This window comes from Hyperolius riggenbachi, chromosome 2 (genome assembly GCF_040937935.1).
Source record: "Hyperolius riggenbachi isolate aHypRig1 chromosome 2, aHypRig1.pri, whole genome shotgun sequence".
In the NCBI taxonomy this organism is placed as follows: domain Eukaryota; kingdom Metazoa; phylum Chordata; class Amphibia; order Anura; family Hyperoliidae; genus Hyperolius; species Hyperolius riggenbachi.
In genome coordinates this window covers 293,242,143-293,262,101 of record NC_090647.1, presented here as the reverse complement: position 1 = coordinate 293,262,101, position 19,959 = coordinate 293,242,143, and the positions used below count along the sequence as shown (strand labels likewise).

The window sequence follows — 19,959 nt, the reverse complement described above, 5'->3', positions numbered from 1 at the left end:
TCTTGATATATATACTTTACATTGAGGCAGAAACGCTTCTGCAAACCGCAAAAGTGCTGCAGGATCCACGTTTGCGGTTTGCTAAAAACCTCAAACCGCTGGTGTCCACCATCCCATTAAAATACATTAGCCAAGCGTTTTCACAGGCAGAAGCGGTTTGGAAAGCGCTACAGAAACTGCTCGGTGTGCACCAGGCCACACACCTTGTTTAACAGACATTCATCTGCATATCTGACAATCATCTGCAGATCTGAAGATCCATCCTGGTGGATCTGATCTGCAGATGAACGTCTGTTAAACAAGGTGTGTATGAGGATCTGCAGATATCATAGACTATGGGCCTGATTCACAAAGCGGTGCAAAGTGTTTGCACGCCTGTGAAAAGCCCTTTATCACGCCTAATCTCAGTTTAGGCGTGATAAAATGAAACTCGCGCGAAATCCTGCGCGCAAAGTTTTGTGCGCGCAATTGCGCGGCGTGCGGTGCAGTGCGCGCGATGCGCCCATTAAACCCTATTGGCGCTGCACGCGGAATTGCGCGTTTGCGGGCGCAAAACTTTCCACGCGATAAAGTGCACAAAGCGGTGCTAACTCAGCGGTGCAAAGCTTATCACGCCTAAAGTATTTTAGGCGTGATAACTGAGTTATCACCGCTTTGTGAATCAGGCCCTATGGATGCATTTTGCAGGAACGGATCTTTTGCAGACACTGATCTGTTGAATGTGTACAGCATCTTTGTGTCCAGCATCTTGCAAAGATTTTTATCTGATGGGGAGTTCAGCACAATAGAATAGACTGTGTAGAGTATGGTTCTCATAATTCATGGAATGGGGTAAAATTGGTCTGTGGTCTTGCCTTTTCCAAAGACTTTTATCTCAAGTGTGTATGTAGCCCAATGCTGGGAATACACGAGTCAACCCGGCGGCTCGATTAGCTGCCGGATCGACTCCCGCCGCGTCCCCGCGGGCGCCCGGATCGATTCCCGCCCGTCCCCGCGGGCGCTTCCTTATCTTCTGCTCAATTTCCGCTATTGTCCGCCCGCGGGTATCAAGCGGGGAATCGATCCTCGCGGTGATCGGATCTGTCGGATATTATCAATCGAGCCATCAGCGGCTCGATTGATAAGGCAGTGTCGACCCGTGTATGCCCAGCATTAGAGACACAGGCGCAGCAGGAGAGTCAGGCAACTGGTATTTTCCCTTTGCTTACATCTCGTCACACCTGGGTAATGTCCCGCCCACTTTACCCCATTAGGACCTTTGATATTATAAATTTACCTGCCTGTCCCGCCCCCCCCCCCCCCCCCCCCCCCAGTCTTTTGTCCTCGCTTCACGTTGCCCCTGGGACCTACGTACTCTGGCTGCCTTTTAAGGTATAGAGCTTTTTCTTTTTACACCCCTACCGCTGTTTCCTGCAGCGCTTCCACTGGGTGCCTCTGCCAGTGATGCCCGATTAGGCTATAAATTGGCCAAAAGGGGACCCCCTTTCTGCTGGTCTGTAGGGGGCTGCTGTCTGCTCAGGCCGATATGTATAAATTGCCTCGATGGCCGCAGTACGCACAAGTATCCATATGCTAAATGCATTACTTACAGTGTGGAGCTGTTGCGCCGCAGTGTCCTTCCTTTCCTTGCTCGCGTGCACGTGGGGAGTTGGTGTGCGTTCCACCCGAACTTCCGGATCGAGGAGTTTCCGGGAAGTGACGTCACCACTAGTTGGAGGCAGAGTAATGGGCGGTGCAGCGCTGCCGCTCTCAGCGTAAGGATCCGGCCAGCAGGTCTGGGCGGAGGAAACAGGCATAATCAGGGGGTGGTCTGTGAAGACCGCCCAGCTTAAATGTCCAGCGCTCCCTCCAGATCTTGCTGACTGTCAGAAGTGCAGGATGGAGGAGGGGAGCGCTGCTGGTGCAGATATTCAGCCTGCGGGCTGTAAGTAATCAGTTTACTTCAGATCTTCTTATAACTTGGTTAGGGAACTGTTCTTAGTTTCTTCTTTTCTTTCTTACAGCTGATTTGGCTGTTCCTATGGACACTGCGGCCGCGCCTAAACCAGACCAGCATCGGGCCGACAGGTAGGGGTGGTCCAGGTAGGTTCTTGCCCACAACTACAGAGCGCATTTATTACGACCTTTTTTTCTTTTTAGTCCTAGGAAACACGCTAAAAAAAGTTCAAGGTCGAGGTCAAGATCCCGGTCTAGAAGGAGAAGTTCATCACACAGGCATCATCGTGACAATAAGACACAGCGCAAAAATATGAGAATTGTGTGCTGCTAAGAGGTGGGGGCGAGTCCCAAGCCCCAAAACGTGGTGATAAAAAACAGTAATACCTCAGCGCACCGGTGACAGTAAATGTGAAATGGCTTTTCCTGCAACTGTGCTGCCACCTCAACAGACCAGGCCAGCCGATGTAATGAGAATAAGGAGCAATACAGTACCTCTTCCAGCCGTGCGTGTGGTTAGTACCTCTCTCTGTGCAAAATACAATCTTGCTGTAATCCCGATATCCAGGAGCGCGATAATGCTCCGCTCAGCGTGGATGAGAACTGACCATGTGATCCCCTGATCAGCTGATGCCCGAACTTCCTGTTACTGGCTTCCTTGCGCTCCAACAGTGGCTCCGTCCCAATGGCAGTGAAGGCAGCAGTGGCGCTTCCTGGCTAAGGCTTGGAGGGCATCCCGAAGCTTGGCGAACGTCTCCTCTATGGTCTGTTCACAGCTCCGAGAATACCAGAAAGGAAGCCTCTGGATCCTGTACATCTACAGGATCCAGAGGCTTATCTCTTCTTGGGGCCTTTTTAGGGTTAAAGAAAGATCTTTAGCTCCACCTATTCAGCACCTGTCCTTTCTGGTATTCTCGGAGCTGTGAACAGACCATAGAGGTTTAGGTCAGCAAAGAATTACAGACCAGGGAGAGAATTTCGAAGAAATTGGAGGGTTCTCTGACTAGCCAGCAAAGGATGACTAGACAGAAGGCCACACCATCCACGTCGTTGCAGCAGAAGTCTTTCTGACGCTCTACCCGCTCAGATCTGCGCGGTCGGAGGCAGACTTTCTCAGTTCCAGCAGATCTGGGCGGAAGAAATAGACAATCAGTGGGTGATAAAAACCATAAGTCAGGGCCACCGTTGGAAGTTTTCCAAGAAACCACCGCACAGCAAATTCGTGCCGACACGGGTTCCTGCATCAGGAGACAAATTACAGATTCTGGAGGAATATGTGCAAACGCTACTTCTAAAGAAAGCAATTACAGAACACCAGAAGGGAGAAGGACTTTATTCTTCTCTCTTCTTTGTAACAAAGAAAACGGGAGATCTGAGACCTCTGATGGATCTACGCTATCTGAACAGACATATAGAGTTGGGAAGGTTAAAGATGGAATCTCTGCAAACCATCGCGCAATCAGTCAGAGTATCCGATTGGATGCTTTAACTAGACTTAGAAGACGCGTACCTACATATACCTATTCACCAAAACTTCCAGAAGTACATCAGATTTGCAATTGCAGAAAGTCATTATTAGTTTACATGCCTACCATTCGGCATTTGTACAGCCCCCCGCACCTTCACCAAAGTGCTTCTGTCAGTGATAGCTCTGCTTCGGATTCAGGGCCTGAGAATCTTCCAGTACTTAGACGATCTGTTGCTACTGTCTCAAGACCGCAACGAGATACTTCAACACAGATACTCATAGACTCATTGGTACGATTTGGTTGGAAAATAAATTACAACAAGAGCAGACTGGAACCTACACAGACTATGATATTCCTGGGAGCGTTATTCAATACCAGAGAGAATTCTCTCAGTCTTCCGCCAGAAAAGATGGAACAATTGATCGCGAAAGTCAGACTGACCCGGTCACTATCAACAATCTCAGCATCCCAATGTCTAAGTCTAATAGGCACATTGACATCGTCAATACCCATGATTCGTTGGGCACTCTGGCATAGCCGGCCATTTCAATGGTGCTTCCTACAACAGTGGGACAAAAAGAACCTATCCCAACAGATCAGGATAACGCCGTTAATGTCGAACAGTCTGCAATGGTGGGAGAACAGAGTGCACCGGTCCAAATATCATTTAATCCAACACATGTTACCGATCATGATTACATCGGATGCCAATCTAACTGGATGGGGGGCACATTGCAATCGATACACAGCGCAGGGGCGATGGGAGGAAGATCTGAAACACATCCCTGCGAATGTCCTGGAGATAAGAGCAGCCTACAAAGCCCTTACTTATTTCCATCACCTAATCCGAGGAAGAACAGTGCTAATGCGCATGGACAACCAAACTGCGGTAGCTTATCTCAGACGGCAAGGGGGCACTCGGAGTTTACAACTATTGCAGGAAACAGCAGCAATATTCCACTTCGCGGAAGAGAATCTATGGGATCTCAAAGCGATCTACATTCCGGGTCGTCTCAATACGACAGCGGACTACCTGAGCAGACATACGATCGACCACAAAGAATGGAGTCTGTCGACGGAGGTATTCAGGTAGATATGCGACCAACTGGGTACTCCGGAGATCGACCTCATGGCCACTCCGGACAACACCAAGTGCGAGAAGTTCATGTCCAGATTCCATTGCAAGGGGGCAGTGGTGACAGACGCGATTTCTGCACCATGGAATTTTCACATAGGTTATGTATTCCCGCCAACAGCGATGATACACCAGGTGTTGTTAAGATTACTCAGGGAGTCGGTGACTATCCTAGCGATCATTCCTTTCTGGCCCAGGAGACCCTAGTTCCCCCTGTTGTGGGAAATGAGGTTGAGATCTCCACTTCCCTTACTGGACAGTCTGGATCTGCTACACCAGGGGGCTTTACATCATCCAAATCCTCAGAGGTTACGTTTGAATGCATGGAAGTTGAAGGGAAAAGGCTGAGAAAGATTGGATGTTCGGAGGAAGTCATTGACACCATGCTAAAATCGAGGAAACCTACGACCAACGCCACCTACCAAAGGATTTGGAACAGATTTACAGAGTTTGCAACAGTAAACAACTTTAATTATATGGAGCCGGGACCTCAGCATATTCTGGATTTTCTACAGAATGGTCTAACGATGGGTTTAGCTTTTCATACTTTGAAAGTTCAGATTTCTGCACTCTCAGCGTTAACAGGAACGGCTTGGGCACATCACGCTCTGTTGAAAAAATTCATGAGGGGAGCATTCAATGTCAACCCACCTAAAAAGAACATGTTTCCAAAGTGGGATCTACCGCTTGTTCTAGTTGTGTTCTCTAAAGAGCCTTTTCATCCAATACAATCCTGTTCCATATGGAATAAGACGTTAAAGACGTTATTCCTGGTGGCCATAGCCTCAGCCAGAAGGATCTCTGAACTGCAGGCCCTGGGCTGCAAGGAGCCCTACCCAACAATGTTTACGGACAGAGTGGTACTTAGACCAGTAGAACAGTTTCTACCAAAAGTAAACTCGGACTACCATCTAAATCAAGACTGGACCCTACCGGCCTTCTATCAAGAACATACACAATTAAAGCATCCTTTAGATGTGGTGAAATCACTAAGAGACTATTTAGCCTCTACAGAACAGTTTAGGAAAACGGACAGATTATGGGTGATTCCTAGTGGCTACAGAAAGGGGCAGCATGCCTCAAAGCGAACTTTAGCCACCTGGCTAGTCAAGTCTATTCAGTTAGCCTATAGAACACTTGGCTTAGTACCACCGGAGCAGATCCGGGCACACTCCACTAGAAGTATATCCACCTCTTGGGCGGCCTGCAACAAGGTTCCGGCAGAAAAGATATGCCAGGCCGCCAATTGGACTACTATTCATACGTTTATGAAACATTATAAAGTAGATATGACTGCACAATCTGCTCTCTTGTTTGGAAAAACGGTTTTGTCAGCACATGTATCTTAATCAAGTAAAGTTTGGTTCATTGCACAGCATTATGTCTCCCACCCTTCTGTTTTCCTAGTTAATTCCCAGGTGTGACGAGATGTAAGCAAAGGGAATACCGAAAATTGATACTTACCTGACGGTCATTTTCCTTTCCCGTTGCTTACATATCGTCACACCGGACCCTCCCTTCTGTGGGCTTCGGTGAACCGAGGTTACATAGACTGAGGGGGGCTGGACAGGCAGGTAAATTTATAATATCAAAGGTCCTAATGGGGTAAAGTGGGCGGGACATTACCCAGGTGTGACGATATGTAAGCAACGGGAAAGGAAAATGACCGTCAGGTAAGTATCAATTTTCCGTAATTTTAAAAGGAGAAATCCATATCCTTCTCAGTTTAGGTTCCCTTTATAGAATAGTATGTTCACGTTGAAGAAAAAACAGTTTTTGCATTTTTGTACTTTTAGGCCTCTTTTCCACGAACTGTTGAGCTGTGTGCTCAGCAAGCAGTTGCCAGGCAGCAGCGAGCAGTTACCAGGCAGCAGCAAGCAGTTGTGAGAGTTTGAAAGGTATTTCACTGCCTGTAAACAGTTAGTGGAAAAGAGGCCTTACATTGTTATTTTATGGAGTGCAATCGTTGGGTGCAATTTTAACACCCTCAACCTGGGTGCATTTTAGCCTAGAAACTGCCCTGCTGTAATGTGATCCCTCACCCTCAGGCCTCCTTTCCACGAACTGTTGAACTGTTGAGCTGTGTGCTCAGCAAGCAGTTACCAGGCAGAAGTAAGCAGTTATCATGCAGCAAGAAGCAGTTACCAGGCAGCAGTGAGCAGTTGAGAGAGTTTGAGAGGCATTTCACTGCCTATCAACAGTTCTTGGAAAGGAGGCCTAAAGCTGGCCACTAACGGTCCAATTTCTAGCGAAAAATCGTTCGAGCGATCAGAAATTCTGATCGGATTGGTTGTAAATAATCTCAGTTGATGGGCACAATCGATAATGAACGATTATAAAAACAATCGTCCGATTGAATTTTCGTTGAACCAAAATTTGGATTTTCTTGTTGGTCGTGATAGATAGGAAGCAATGATTGGTTAGTTGATGGCGTAGTGAACGATTTTTCGTCCTATCAGAATTTTTGATCGCTCGAACGATTTTTCGCTAGAAATTGGACCGTTAGTGGCCACCTTAAGTGAGCTGGGAGGAGTTGCTTCTCTCACTCCCGAGTCCCTAACTCTTCACAGCTCAGCAGAAGCTGCAGTTCCTGTTTCTTCCAGCAGACATCCACTGTGAACCGAATCGTTCATTAACTTCATTGTGATGATTCGGCTGATTCGACTCACAAAAAAGATCCGGATCAAATTATAAAAGCAAATAAATATGGCAGCCTCCAAATACCTTGCCAGCAGTGATAGTGGCTGTGTGAGGACACATGGCCAGCAGGACTATTGGCGCAGAACTATTGCGCAGAACTATTGCGCAGAACTATGGCACAGGACTGTTGGCACAGAGCTATTGCGCCTGCGCAGTCCGCTCAGGCCCACGTGGTGGTGTTTGACAGCGCCGATCGCGCAGGAGCAGTACAGAGCGACCTGGAGGTCGCTCTGACGTCATCGCCGGGGACCGGGTCGGAGCTCCGGCGAACGGTTGACTTCAGAGCTGCGGCAAGGGAGGTCCTGGGAGCTTAGGGCTGGAGGAAGCCCCTGGTAAGTACCACTCTTTTTTTATAGATTTGCCCTGATAACTCCTTTAAGAAGGGGATAAGGCCACTTGCTTGCTAAACCTCTCTTTAGGTGGGGAAAGGTTATCTTATCCTGCACGAGTCTACATATCATGTCTTAAAACAGAACTAAAAGTAAAATATATCAGTGAAGTTGACACATAGCTTGCTATACTAGCAACCAGGCATGAACAGAATGTACAGTGCAGGGAAAGTCTTGTCCTGCTCATTTCACCCTCAGTCTGCTTCCCCAGTAAAATGATTCAAATGATTCGGTTCAAAGATCCGGATCTTTTCAACGATCCGATTCGAATCATCCGAATCCTTGAAAAGATCTGGACTTCCCATCTCTAGATCAGGAGCTGCCTACTACATTTCCCAAGCTGCTCTTGTGCACTACAGACTCATAGCCAATCAGAGCGGAAGTAGTGCAGGCAGCAAGAGGCGTGCCCCACTATATAACTTGCTGCACATCGCTTCCTCTTTCTCTCGTTCTTCAGCCATGGTGGTGTTTGCTGTGTGGTGGAATCTGTCTCCATCCTTCGCCCTGAAGCTTCATGCATGCAGATGGGCAAGCCGCTATTACAGGTGATTAACACTGCAGTGGTTTTGTTGTGGTATTTCTTCTGTAGAGGCCCTGATCGAAGCCGGGTTAGTGGCTGGTGTACCTAACGCGGTCAAACAGAGGCCAATAGTGATGCTTTCCTATGACGGTCGCTGCTCTGACTGCACTGTGTTGGAGATCAGCAACATTAACTGGAAATACATCTATAGTGCAGAGTTGTAGCGGAGTATAAATCAGAGATCCGGTGTCCTGTCGCATCAGACTACCCGTCTGCAAAAGCTTCTTTATGCACTGGGCGTGGGCACATCCATCAGCTCTTCAATGGAGGGGGAGGGTTAATAGCTACCTTTCTGCTTCCTGCTGAGAATGGCTTCTGGAGGCAACGTGTTTGGATTTATTGTGCCCTGCAGCTGTGTCTCCAGTGTTCTGAACTTTTCCCCTTTCTGCTGGATTGACCTCTTGGGTAGTTAGAACATTCGCCTCTGGAGACTGATCGCCACTGCTGATTAGACTGATCAGCTGTGGCTCTGTCCCCTATGCTCTGTCGCTGTGTCCTGCATTATATGTGCTTTGCCTGCATAGCTGCCACTAGTGTACCATACCATGTCTCTGCTGCCTGCCATTCCTGGTAAGTCCTGCTGCCTTTGTAACCCTTGGTTCCTCCCTGTGTCCTGCTCCTACTTTAGCCTGCCATTCCTGGTGAGTTCTCTGACTGCAGTGCCTCTGCATTACTGTTGTGCAGAATGGGAGTGTACCTGGCTGGACTGTGCATGCGCTGACTGGATCTTTGATCATTTGATAGTTATATTGATATTGGCCACCTTTAGAGTGATATTGTGAATGTGGTGTTAATGCATTTATCTTGCATTTTATACCATGTACATGTGCTGTTTACTGGTTGAAATATTTAAAGACCCTGCTTACAAACCTTTATCAATGTTTTCTTTGTAGGTGCTTGGCTCCAAAGCTGGCTGCTAATGATGGCTCCACCTGAGGTAACTGTTCCTAAATGCAGCAATTACAAAAACCTTTTGCTTTTGTTTCCAAAAGATAATCAAAGTATTGCATATAGAACTACCAGTGCAGGGATTTTGTGTTAAGTTTAGCTACAATGTTCTCTTGTCTCTGCTCTGTAGGAAGTCTTTGTAGCCTGTAATCTGGTGTCCAATATGCCTTCTATATTCTCGGCTAACAGGGTCTTTAAAGAGAATCCAAGGTGGTTTCTAATAATCTGAACAGCACACAGAGGCTAGGTCTGCATATAATGCCCAGCCTCTGTTGCTATACTGCTCCCCCCCCTTGCGCACTGCTGTAAACCCATAAACCACAAAGCCACACTACATGCAGTGTTGCAGTCGGCGGCTGTTTACCTTTGCCTGTGTCCCTTCCCTCCCTGCTGATTGGAGGCATGGAGTGGCGCTAAAGAGGTGGCAGGGGAGCAGCGAGAGTGACACTGGCAAAGGTAAACAGCTGGCTGTGATGCGCAGCTGTGACTTATGGGGTCACAGCAGTGCGCAGGGGGAGCAGTATAGCAACAGAGGCTTGGCATTATATGCAGACCCAGCCTCCGAGTGCTATTAGGATTAGAAACCACCTCGGGTTCTCTTTAAAGGACAGATTTGAAGTTTAAAAAAAACTCTACTTACCCGAGGCTTCCTCCAGCTCCTGGCAACTGATGTCCCTTAATGTAGTTGCACTTCTAGCCAGTGGCCTGGGGTCCCCTCCTTTACAGATGTGTCAGTGCCGATCATGCTCACATGTTCTGTTCAGGTGCAGAACCCTCCAGACAATGTTGGCATTGATTGCTCGTGTAGTAGATGCTGGTTGGCATCTGTAATGGAGGAGGTCCACTGGCTCAGTGGAGCTGCAGTGAGGGCACCAGACTGCTGCCAGGGGATGGAGGAAGCCCCAGTTAAGTAGATTTATTCGCCCTCCGTCAGACCTAATCTTTAAAATAAAACTTGGTGTTTATACTTAGGGCTTCTTCCAGCCATCTGTAGTCTGTCAGCACACTTTGGGTTCATTTGGTGTTCTCTGGCTTTCAGTCCTGGTAGTTTGACTACTGCACATGTGGCCTGGGTCACGTACCTCCATGCCATTCCCATGGCTCAGGGCGTTCTGTATCTTTAGCAGTTAAAGGGTACCTGAGATGGAGTCAAATGGCATATTTATACTTGCCTAAGGTTTCCTCTAGCCCCACGATCTGCAGGGGGTCCCTCACTGACTCCTACATTCACTTGCAATAGCCCTTGCAAATCTGGCCAGTCGTGGAGTTGGGCCTGCTGTTTCCATAGTCTTGCGTTTTTTTATCCCTGCACAGTACTACTGTACACTGATTGTACAGAATGCTCCAGGCCATGGGAGTGCAATCAAAAGGATGTGCAGAAGCCCATAAACTTGGCTGTAGTTGGGAATTTCTTTGGGAGGGGCTGGCAATTTAATTGCAGTGAGGGACCAGAGACTGCTAGGAGCTGATATAATGGTCCGTACTCACGGGCTGCAGAAGTGGCCTGTCGCCAGCACACGTGAGCGTGCTAGCGACAGGCCGGCGACAGCTTCTCTCCAGGTCCCTCCGCGTACACACGCGGAAGAGGGACCAGCGGCGAGACGGAAGCTGTCGCCGACGTTCCTACTCACCCCCCCCCCCCCTAAACCCCCCCCCCCCCCCCCCTCCCCCGCCGGAAGCTTCATTCACCTCTATGGAGGTTGCTGTCGCTAGTCCGCGTACTCGCGCGGACTAGCGGCGGAGGTGCGGCGGCGACTGTTGCCATGCGATTGAAACTTTCAATCGCATGGCGACAAGAGCGACGGGCGACAGTTCGGGGTGCGCGCGTGTGCGACGGCCCATACTCACGGGCGACCTGTCGCCGCAACACGCGCGCACCGCGTGTTGAGGCGACAAAAGTCCCTCGTGAGTATGGGCCATAAGCCTTGGGTAAATCAACCTTAACTTCCCCCTTAAAGAGTCTGAAGCGAGAATAAATCTCGCTTCAGACCTCATAGATAGCAGGGGCATGTGTGCCCCTGCTAAACCGCCGCTATTGCGCCACTAAACGGGGGTACCCACCTCACAAATCCCCTCTGAGCAGCCCGGGATCTCTTCCTGGTTGGGGCAGGGCTAACCACCGCAGCCCTGCCCCACGCGCATCTGTCAGCACATATCTCCGCCTCTCCCCCGCCCCTCTCAGTCTTCCTTCACTGAGGGGCGGGGGAGAGGCGGCGATGTGCGTCTGATAGACATGACTGGAGGCAGGGCTGCAGCAGTTAGCCCTGCCTCCAGGAAGGAAAAATATACGACCAACTTTTGCGGGGGTGGGTTTGGGGGTGAAGGGACCCCTGTTTAGCCGTGGGATAGCAGCGTTTTAGCAGGGGCACACATGCCCCTGCTAACTATGAGCGCTTCTTTCAGTCTCTTTAAACTCGGACGTCCTTTTAACCACTTCACCACTGAGGGGTTTTACCCCTTGAGCACCAGAGCAATTTTCACCTTTCAGCGCTCCTTCCATTCATTGGTCTATAACTTGATCATTACTTTTCACAATGAAATGAACTATCTTTTGTTTTGCCACCAATTAGGCTTTCTTTAGGTGGGACATTATGCCAAGAATTTTATTCTACATGTGTTTTAATGGGAAAATGTGGGAAAATTATTTTTCAGTTTTTGGCCTTTATAGTTTTTAAATAATGCAGGCTACTGTAATTAAAACCCATAATGTATTTGCCCTTTTGTCCTGGTTATAAAACCGTTTAAATTATGTCCCTATCACAATGTTTGGCGCCATTTGGAAATAAAGGTGCATTTTTTTCAGTTTTGCGTCCATCCCTAATTACAAGCCCATAGTTTATAAAGTAAGTTATACCCTTTTGACATAAATATTTAAAAAGTTCAGTCCCTATTTATGCATTTTTTTTTTTAATTGTATGTTTTTTTAATTACAAAAAAATTGGAGTGTGAGAGCTAATGGGTTAATTTTTAATGTTTAACTAAGGTATTTGTATATGAAAAATGCTTTAGGGTGTAGTTTGACTAATTTGAGTGAGTGTTTGTTTGTGACCCTGCAAGCTTACAGGAAGTGCGCTTGCAGGAAGTTCAGGGAGGCTGGGCAACTTTTTATTCACAATGATCGCACTCCTTCTCGTAGAAGCAGCTGATCATTGCGGGGGGGCAAAGATCAACGAACGGGAAAGGTTTTTCCGTTCATTGATCTCCCGGAGGGCGTGGGCGCATGGACAGCGGCGGGAGCGGTGTCTGGTACGGATTTCTCCGTCCCTTGGTGGTGACAGGGTGGAAAAAGGGACGGAGAAATCCGTACCGCGGGGGTAAAATGGTTAATGGCTGTCTGTCTCTATCCTGTGTACTCTGCCTGTTCAGCAGCCCTTGTTGGCCAATGTGACCCAGGTCAAATGCAGTCCAGATTTACTGAATGTTTTGTACAAAGGATATCCTTAGTACAAAAGACAAGTTAACTGCCTGAGTTTGAGGGTGCAACCTACAGGCCTGTCATTTGACTCATTACACTACATGGAAATATTGGTCAGTGGTTGGCCAATCATAATTGAAAGTGTGTACAAGCTTTAGCCTAAGGTCTAGTTCAGTGCTCAGTAGCGTTGCAGAATAATTCTGCACATAAACTCTGCCCATACAATTGTATTGGCCTGTTCACAATATAGCAATGTAATAGACTGCATTATAACTCTGCATGCAGGTTTTGAACTACATAATGTCTAAGCTGTTCAAACATTTTAATGTTTCATGCAACTGACCACGCTGAATCCAGCCTAAGGGTTTATGGTGTCGTCTGACCATTAAACTATTCCATAGCCAAGAGGCTAGGGCAAATCAGGATTGGCATCTTTGTGACTACAGCTTGTACGTACATTTTATTGTTTGGTTATGTTTGCACTATAGCTTGGTATTAGGCAATGGGTGTGAGTTCATGCTACAATTTCCATGATTTAACCACTTCCACACCATGACATTTTATGCTGATCTGTGCTGCGTGGGCTCTCCAGCCCACAGGACAGATCAGCTAGCAGCCAGGGCGATCAGACTTCCCCCCCCCCCCCCCTTTTTTCCCCACTAGGGGGATGTCCTGCTGGGGGGGTCTGATCGCCGCCGGCTGCTTGCGCTTGCGGGGGGGGGCTCTTCAAAGCCCCCCTCCGCAGCGCTTCCTGGCCTCCTTCCCCTTCCCTCCCTCTCCCTCCCCCTGTGAGCGGCGCAGGACGGAAATCCGTCCTGCGCCTGATGGGATAGGCTTTAGCCTATCAGATGCTGGTGATCCCCGGCCAATCAGAGGCCGGGGATCGCCGATCTCCTCTACGGCGCTGCTGCGCAGCAGCGCCGTATACATGTAAACACCGGGGAAGATCTTCCCCGTGTGTTTACATTTACCCTGCGAGCCGCCGATCGGCTCGCAGGGTGTTCACGGAGACACCCTCCGTGAGCTGACATGGAACGGCCGCTCATACGAGCGGCCGTTTCCATGGTATACACTTCTGGATTCAGGGGCGTGTATATACGTACCGAGAATCCGGAAGTGGTTAAAAGGGACTATGAAGTCTAAAATGCACATAGTGTGCATGGCATTCACCTAAAATTATGACTGGTATTTTTAATAGAACTTCCTCAGATCCCCTGTGGGGCAACTCCTGATGCTTAGCCCTTACCCCTTGTAGCCACATGCAGTGACACTATTGGAGATTCAGTGCCACAGCACTGGTTGCAAGGAGGTGGGGCAAGTCGCTTCACAGGGGGGGGGGGGGGGGGGGGGGGGGTCTCAAAGTACAAGTTAAAACGGCAAAGTCTTAACTTTAAGAATGCTATTCACACCGTGTTAGACTATTTCTCTACTGATCATGTGATAGTAATGGATGACAATGGTCTTTTTCCCATGTCAGCATCAGGTATGCGTCACCGCCCCACTCTTCCGGCTCCGTCTGTAAAGCAGCGGTACAAGAAAATGGCTGCCAATGTCCACAAATGTGACCATTTTCTTGTAGCTAACTACAGAGGGAGAGGAGGTGGGGAGAAGCAGAGAAGATGCCTGTGATGCAGGAGAGGAGGTGGGAACAGGCAGAGGCCACCAGCTCAGGATGCAATAGCAGCCTCTGTGGGAATGAGGGGGGGGGGGGGAGTGAAGCGAGCAGGCTGACCACCCTAACCTACGCTGGGGCAGCTATACTAACTAGACATGTGATGTCAGAGATCTGAGTGTTTGGCATGATGTCACCTTCAATAAGGTTGGGAACAACCGGTCTATACTCCTGACATGAACTAGGTGATCCAGCATGTAAACCGAGGGCTGCAGCTTGTTCTGTAGCAGCAGGATCTCCAACAGCATGCAAAAATAACTGAGGGGCTTTGACAACTTGGGTCTTTCAAATGGTTCCATAAGCTGTCACTCAACCCTCTCACAGCCCTTGTCTTCATCAGTTTTTGTTTTTTCTTCTTCTAACAGCTGTTTGTTCCACAGCATACAGATGATGGCTAACACACGGTTAATGGTAGACTGAAGCTCCATTCTAGACTCTTCTCCAGAAAGGAGGCAGTGGCATCTTGTTGCAAGATTAAGCATGAGGTATGGGAGGTGCCTAGTCTGATAAGACATGAGCCATTTTTTACGGAAAAATGAAATGCTTCAATTTTGTATAGACTTTTAATTTTTTTTTTTTTTAATTCTGAAGTTTTTATCTGGTAGGATAGGTATAATTTTCATGAGCACAAATAATTCAACCCACGACTATCTAGTCTGAATTGCACATTAATGCAAACCTGAGGTGTCTAAAAAGATACTTGCCTAACAGGGAAGCCTCGATCTTTCAAAGGTTTCCCAAATCTTCCTTAACGTCACCACTGGCTGGGACTTGCATCCCTTCATGTGTGAACATGGCCATACTGCACCAGTGCAGTAACATGGAGCTGGTTGTTGACAAGTGACTTCAACATTTTACACAGTTGTGGCCATTCTAACGTTGTATGTCTTTGCTCCTACATGACAAGGAGCTTAGCCACAAGAACATATCCAACAAGCTCTTGTCAGGTATGTTTAGTGTCCATGAACAGCAACAGGTGTTGGAGTACACACTAGAAGCTTCTGGGCTGTTCAGAGGCTTCTCTGTCTAGATTTCAGTCCTGCCCTCCTGAACATTCTAATTCAGTGTGATTGAAAGGCTGGCTAACTCACTATCTAAGTACTTTATGTCCCTTTTTTATTATGGTGATCTGTCACATCAAGATGGTCTTATTTTGAGACACTTCTTCCACATGGAACTGTTCTGAATGTCTGTATATATGTGCACAACTGTCTGCACCTAATGCTTCACCCCTTCTCCCCTACAAGGTGCCTCCAAATTCAGGGCTCCCTTATACTTGGAGTGGACCATTAGTCCGCTCCTTTTCAGACTGGATCTCTGGAGTCTGCTCCAAACCCATTCTTTGGTCCCACCTTCTCATAAACTGAATAGCCGGAGACAGTCACTCTGGAGAACAGAAATTGCTCACATGTTTACATTGTCACAATGTGATTTTATGCAGTTGCAATCTTTGGACCTCTTGTGCTCAATCCTATAACCAAATGGTATTGAGGGACTACTTTGACCTCTGAAATCTTAAATTTTTTTTTTTTTTTTTTACCTAAAGCACTAGTGATGTTCATGATGAAAACAAACTTAAAATAGCTGGAATTACCGGCAGAAGTTTCTTGTTGAGAAGTGTTTTCTGACAACATCACAGCAATACATTTGTAAATAAATTGTACTGGCGTGCTTGGCAATTTTAATGATCCTTAACCTTCATCTCTTGCAGGAGAAACGTCCATGCTTTTGATGTAAGTATCTACACTTTACCAGTTACATTGTCCAGTATTGACTGCTTTTCCAGTAAGACTGTTATGATGAGATTCTGGAATAGGAAGTGCCGTCAGATGCGATAACTGATGATACAACATTCCACTCTGATCTGCAGTCTTTCATTGTTTAACAATTAGGCTCCTGTCACAGTACAATCAGTGCTGATGAGTCACCACACATGTGCAGTACAGATGTTGTACAGCAAGACCTAGGCATACAGAACAATGCTTCATTGCCACTTTCAGAGCCCATGTTGCCCAGCATTGACCCCTTTATCAGAGGGCATGAAGATTAGTAGTTGGAGCCCCTCGCAGCTCTAGGCCCCCTGCTGGTTAAGGGCTCTGCCTTTGACATGGGAGACCAGGGTTCGAAACCAGGAGTTCAAGGCAAGACACCCTAACACTGCAGGGTGGCCTCTTGAGCGCGTCCCAGTGGCTGCAGCTCTTGAGCGCGTCCCAGTGGCTGCAGCTCTTGAGCGCGTCCCAGTGGCTGCAGCTCTTGAGCGCTTTGAGTCCGACAGGAGAAAAGCGCTATACAAATGTTCGGATTATTAACAAATGCCCAATGTGTGCCTGGAGTTTTTGCTTGGAATTGTCAGCCTGAAGCACTAGAACTGTATAGTTCGTGCCCATACACTAGAACGAATATGGGCAGAGTTGACCAGGAGACAAGAGAGAATGTTCCTACCCTTGTCTCGAAGCCTGGGGGGCCATCTTGCAAGGGTCAAAAGTGTGGACACAATCTTCACACCCATAACAGTAGCCACAAACATTTGATCTGAAGGATTGACCCCTTTATCAGAGGACATGAAGATTAGTAGTTGGAGCCCTTTGCAGCTCTAGGCCCCCTGCTATTTCAGTGGCTGCTCCCCTGTAGTTTACACTCTTGCTGGGCAACATGGGCTCAAAGTGGCAATGAAGCATTGTTCTGTATGCCTAGGTCTTGCTGTTCAACATCTGTACTGCACATGTGTGGTGACTCTTCAGCACTGATAGGTGTGTGTGTGTGTGTGGGATAGAGGTGCTCAGTGAGTTGCAAATCCTTCATGCTGCATAAATTCACTGACTCAAACAGACCAATGAAATGCTTCTGCAACTTGCCTCTCATTGACTTTCTGTAGTGTCCTTCATGTAGGTTTAGCATACACACTGAGCTCTAGCTGTTAGTACTGTACTCTTAAAGCCCATTCACACTGGGGCAATTACCAGTGCTTTTTAAAACAATAGTGTGATATTCGCTAATGTCAGTGATCTCAATGCCATGATTGCTATAGGTTTGCGTTTGTAAGTGAGAATGGGCATTTACAGAAATCCTCTGAATGCAACACAAATTCTAAATCTGTCGAGTTTTGTGTAATAATTAACTTGATGCAAGACCTAATTGAGAATTTGGAAACCATATAAATCCAGGCAAATCGCTTCTAGTTAGGACATTTAAATAAGTAATTTAAGGAAAGGGTGGTGCTAAAGGGGGTGTGGCCAGAAAAATTGCAAAATCAGTAACCCTTCGCACTCTCGCATGCAAATGTTCAAACCAATGCATTCACAGATTCACTCATCCAGGCACCACTGTTATCTCTACAGCGAAGTTAAAATCCAGGGTCTTAATCTAGTGCACTCCCTCCTTCCCCTGTTTGTTTTTTGTCAGCATGCACACAGCTTATGCTGGTGTAATGGCATTGTGCACATGGATACATTACATTAGTTCCCTTGTGCGATTGGTATGCACTCTGTCCCATGAGAGGCCATCAGGATGTGTGCTCCTAATCCCTAGATAGGTTTGAGACAATGTCTGCACAATGCATGTTACAGGGCCACAGTTAGGACACCTACATTTACCTGGGTACTTCTGTGCAGTGTAGGTGACTAAGCAAAATAATGCATTCCTTTGTTGAACTAAGACCCCATCTTTAACCTGCCTGGCGTTCTATTAAGATCGCCAGGCAGGCTGCGGGAGGGTTTTTTAATAAAAAAACTATTTCATGCAGCCAACTGAAAGTTGGCTGCATGAAAGCCCACTAGAGGGCGCTCCGGAGGCGTTCTTCCGATCGCCTCCGGCGCCCAGAATAAACAAGGAAGGCCGCAATGAGCGGCCTTCCTTGTTTTGCTTACATCGTCGCCATAGCGACGAGCGGAGTGACGTCATCGACGTCAGCCAACGTCCTGACGTCAGCCGCCTCCGATCCAGCCCTTAGCGCTGGCCGGAACTTTTTGTTCCGGCTACGCTGGGCTCAGGCGGCTGGGGGGGACCCTCTTTCGCCGCTGCTCACGGCGGATCGCCGCAGAGCGGCGGCGATCAGGCAGCACACGCGGCTGGCAAAGTGCCGGCTGCGTGTGCTGCTTTTTATTTCAGCCAAATCGGCCCAGCAGGGCCTGAGCGGCAGCCATCGGCGGTACTGGACGAGCTGAGCTCGTCCAGACCGCCCAGCAGGTTAAAGGGAATGTCCAAGCAAAATAAAAAAATGAGTTTCACTTACCTGGGGCTTCTCCCAGCCCCATGCAGCCATCCTGTGCCCTCGTAGTCACTCACTGCTGCTCCAGTCCCCCGCTGGCAGCTTGCCGACCTCGGAGGTCGGCGGGACGCATTGCGTACATTTTTACGCATTCCCGCTAGTGCAGGAACATCAACACATTTTTACGCGTTACTGGTTTAATGCGTAAAGTTTTATGTGTGTTAAATGTTCCTGCACTAGCGGGAATGCATAAAAATGTATGCAATGCAGCCCGCCGACCTCCGAGGTCGGTAAGCTGCCAGTGGGGGACTGGAGCAGCAGTGAGTGACTACGAGGGCACAGGATGGCTGCATGGGGCTGGTAGAAGCCCCAGGTAAGTGAAACTCATTTTTTTTTTTTATTTTGCTTGGACATTCCCTTTAAACTTGGCTGTAGGGATAACAGTGGTGCCTGGATGAGTGAATCTGTGAATATTTGTTGAACATTTTGCATGCGATAATTGAGAATTTGTGTTAGTGTTTGGCATAGAAATGGCACATGCTAGAATTTCTGGAGCTTTCTTTGTAATGCAATGTTTGTTTTTTTTTTTGTTGCAGATATGTGGGTGCTCCAGTTTGGCTCAGTGAGGTGAGTTGTGATGAGCTTGTATTTATACAGCATAGCCTGCTGATGGTCTGTGATGAGTTCATAAATCTGTGGACAGTTAGGATGAAAGTTGCGGATATGGGACTGAGGCCAGTTTGAATCCATACTCTGGAAAATGCTTTTTTGATTGCTATGACATCAGAACCTTTTCTCTTCTCTTGCAGGAAGGACAAGATGTATGTCGACAGGCTCAATGCACTTGTGTACAATTTAAAAGAACATGAAAATTTTTTTCTTATAGAATGCATATCTAATAGTAGATGATGGCTTTATTTAGGTATGCCATCTTGTGGTCTGTCTATCAGAGCAGTTGGACAAGTCATGTATACTTTTTGTATGTAAATGAATAAAATGTATATCCCAGCTAGTGCATAGTATCATTTTTGCACATGTCAAAACTATTGTCTCAAAGCTTAGTTAAATGTGTTTTATGCGCTGCAGCATTAAAGTGACCTTGTAGCAAAAATATATTTGGAGGTTTCCACTATGAAAGAAACCAAGATCAGTAGCACCACTCTCAAAGAAATATCTCTTTATTCAGACACATTAAAATCACATGCCAAAAATGGGCTTCAGTGTTCTCCCCAGAATTTTTTTTCCAGCCGGGTGGCATGGAATAGTAGCCGGGCGGCATGAAAAAGTAGCCGGGTGGGTCGAGATGAAAATGCAGGGTAACTCAGCATAGGAGGTGAGCTGATGACAGCCGGGTCGTCGCCAAATCTAGCCGGGTGGAGCACCCGGCTAAAAGAGCCTGGGGAGAACACTTGGCTTGGACAGTTATAGCCTGCTGTTTTAAATGCTGCTTTGTCAAGCTGCAAGCTCATAAGGTTTCCACTATTTCTTAGGTCAGTAGATGTGGTCAAT

The 19,959-nt window shown here is 47.6% G+C and overlaps 1 long non-coding RNA gene and 5 other non-coding genes across 7 annotated transcripts; all 6 read left to right on the top strand.

Moving 5' to 3' along the window:
• Positions 1–8,054: 8,054 nt before the first annotated feature.
• Positions 8,055–19,458, top strand: LOC137546455 (uncharacterized). Of its 2 annotated transcripts, none has more exons than XR_011026260.1 (6): positions 8,055–8,173; positions 9,102–9,145; positions 14,624–14,728; positions 15,955–15,976; positions 19,047–19,077; positions 19,260–19,458. It is a non-coding gene; the product is annotated as an uncharacterized lncRNA (long non-coding RNA). The 2 variants fall into 2 exon arrangements; XR_011026259.1 differs by having other exon boundaries at positions 8,057–8,173; positions 14,609–14,728.
• Positions 8,216–8,355, top strand: LOC137555098 (small nucleolar RNA SNORA16B/SNORA16A family). Its single transcript, XR_011027797.1, has one exon. It is a non-coding gene; the product is annotated as a small nucleolar RNA SNORA16B/SNORA16A family (small nucleolar RNA).
• On the top strand, positions 14,435–14,569 carry LOC137555112 (small nucleolar RNA SNORA44). The gene has a single exon (XR_011027811.1). It is a non-coding gene; the product is annotated as a small nucleolar RNA SNORA44 (small nucleolar RNA).
• Positions 15,802–15,873, top strand: LOC137555131 (small nucleolar RNA SNORD65). Its single transcript, XR_011027830.1, has one exon. It is a non-coding gene; the product is annotated as a small nucleolar RNA SNORD65 (small nucleolar RNA).
• LOC137555102 (small nucleolar RNA SNORD49) lies at positions 16,036–16,108 on the top strand. Its single transcript, XR_011027801.1, has one exon. It is a non-coding gene; the product is annotated as a small nucleolar RNA SNORD49 (small nucleolar RNA).
• LOC137555132 (small nucleolar RNA SNORD99) lies at positions 19,119–19,191 on the top strand. Its single transcript, XR_011027831.1, has one exon. It is a non-coding gene; the product is annotated as a small nucleolar RNA SNORD99 (small nucleolar RNA).
• Positions 19,459–19,959: the final 501 nt, after the last annotated feature.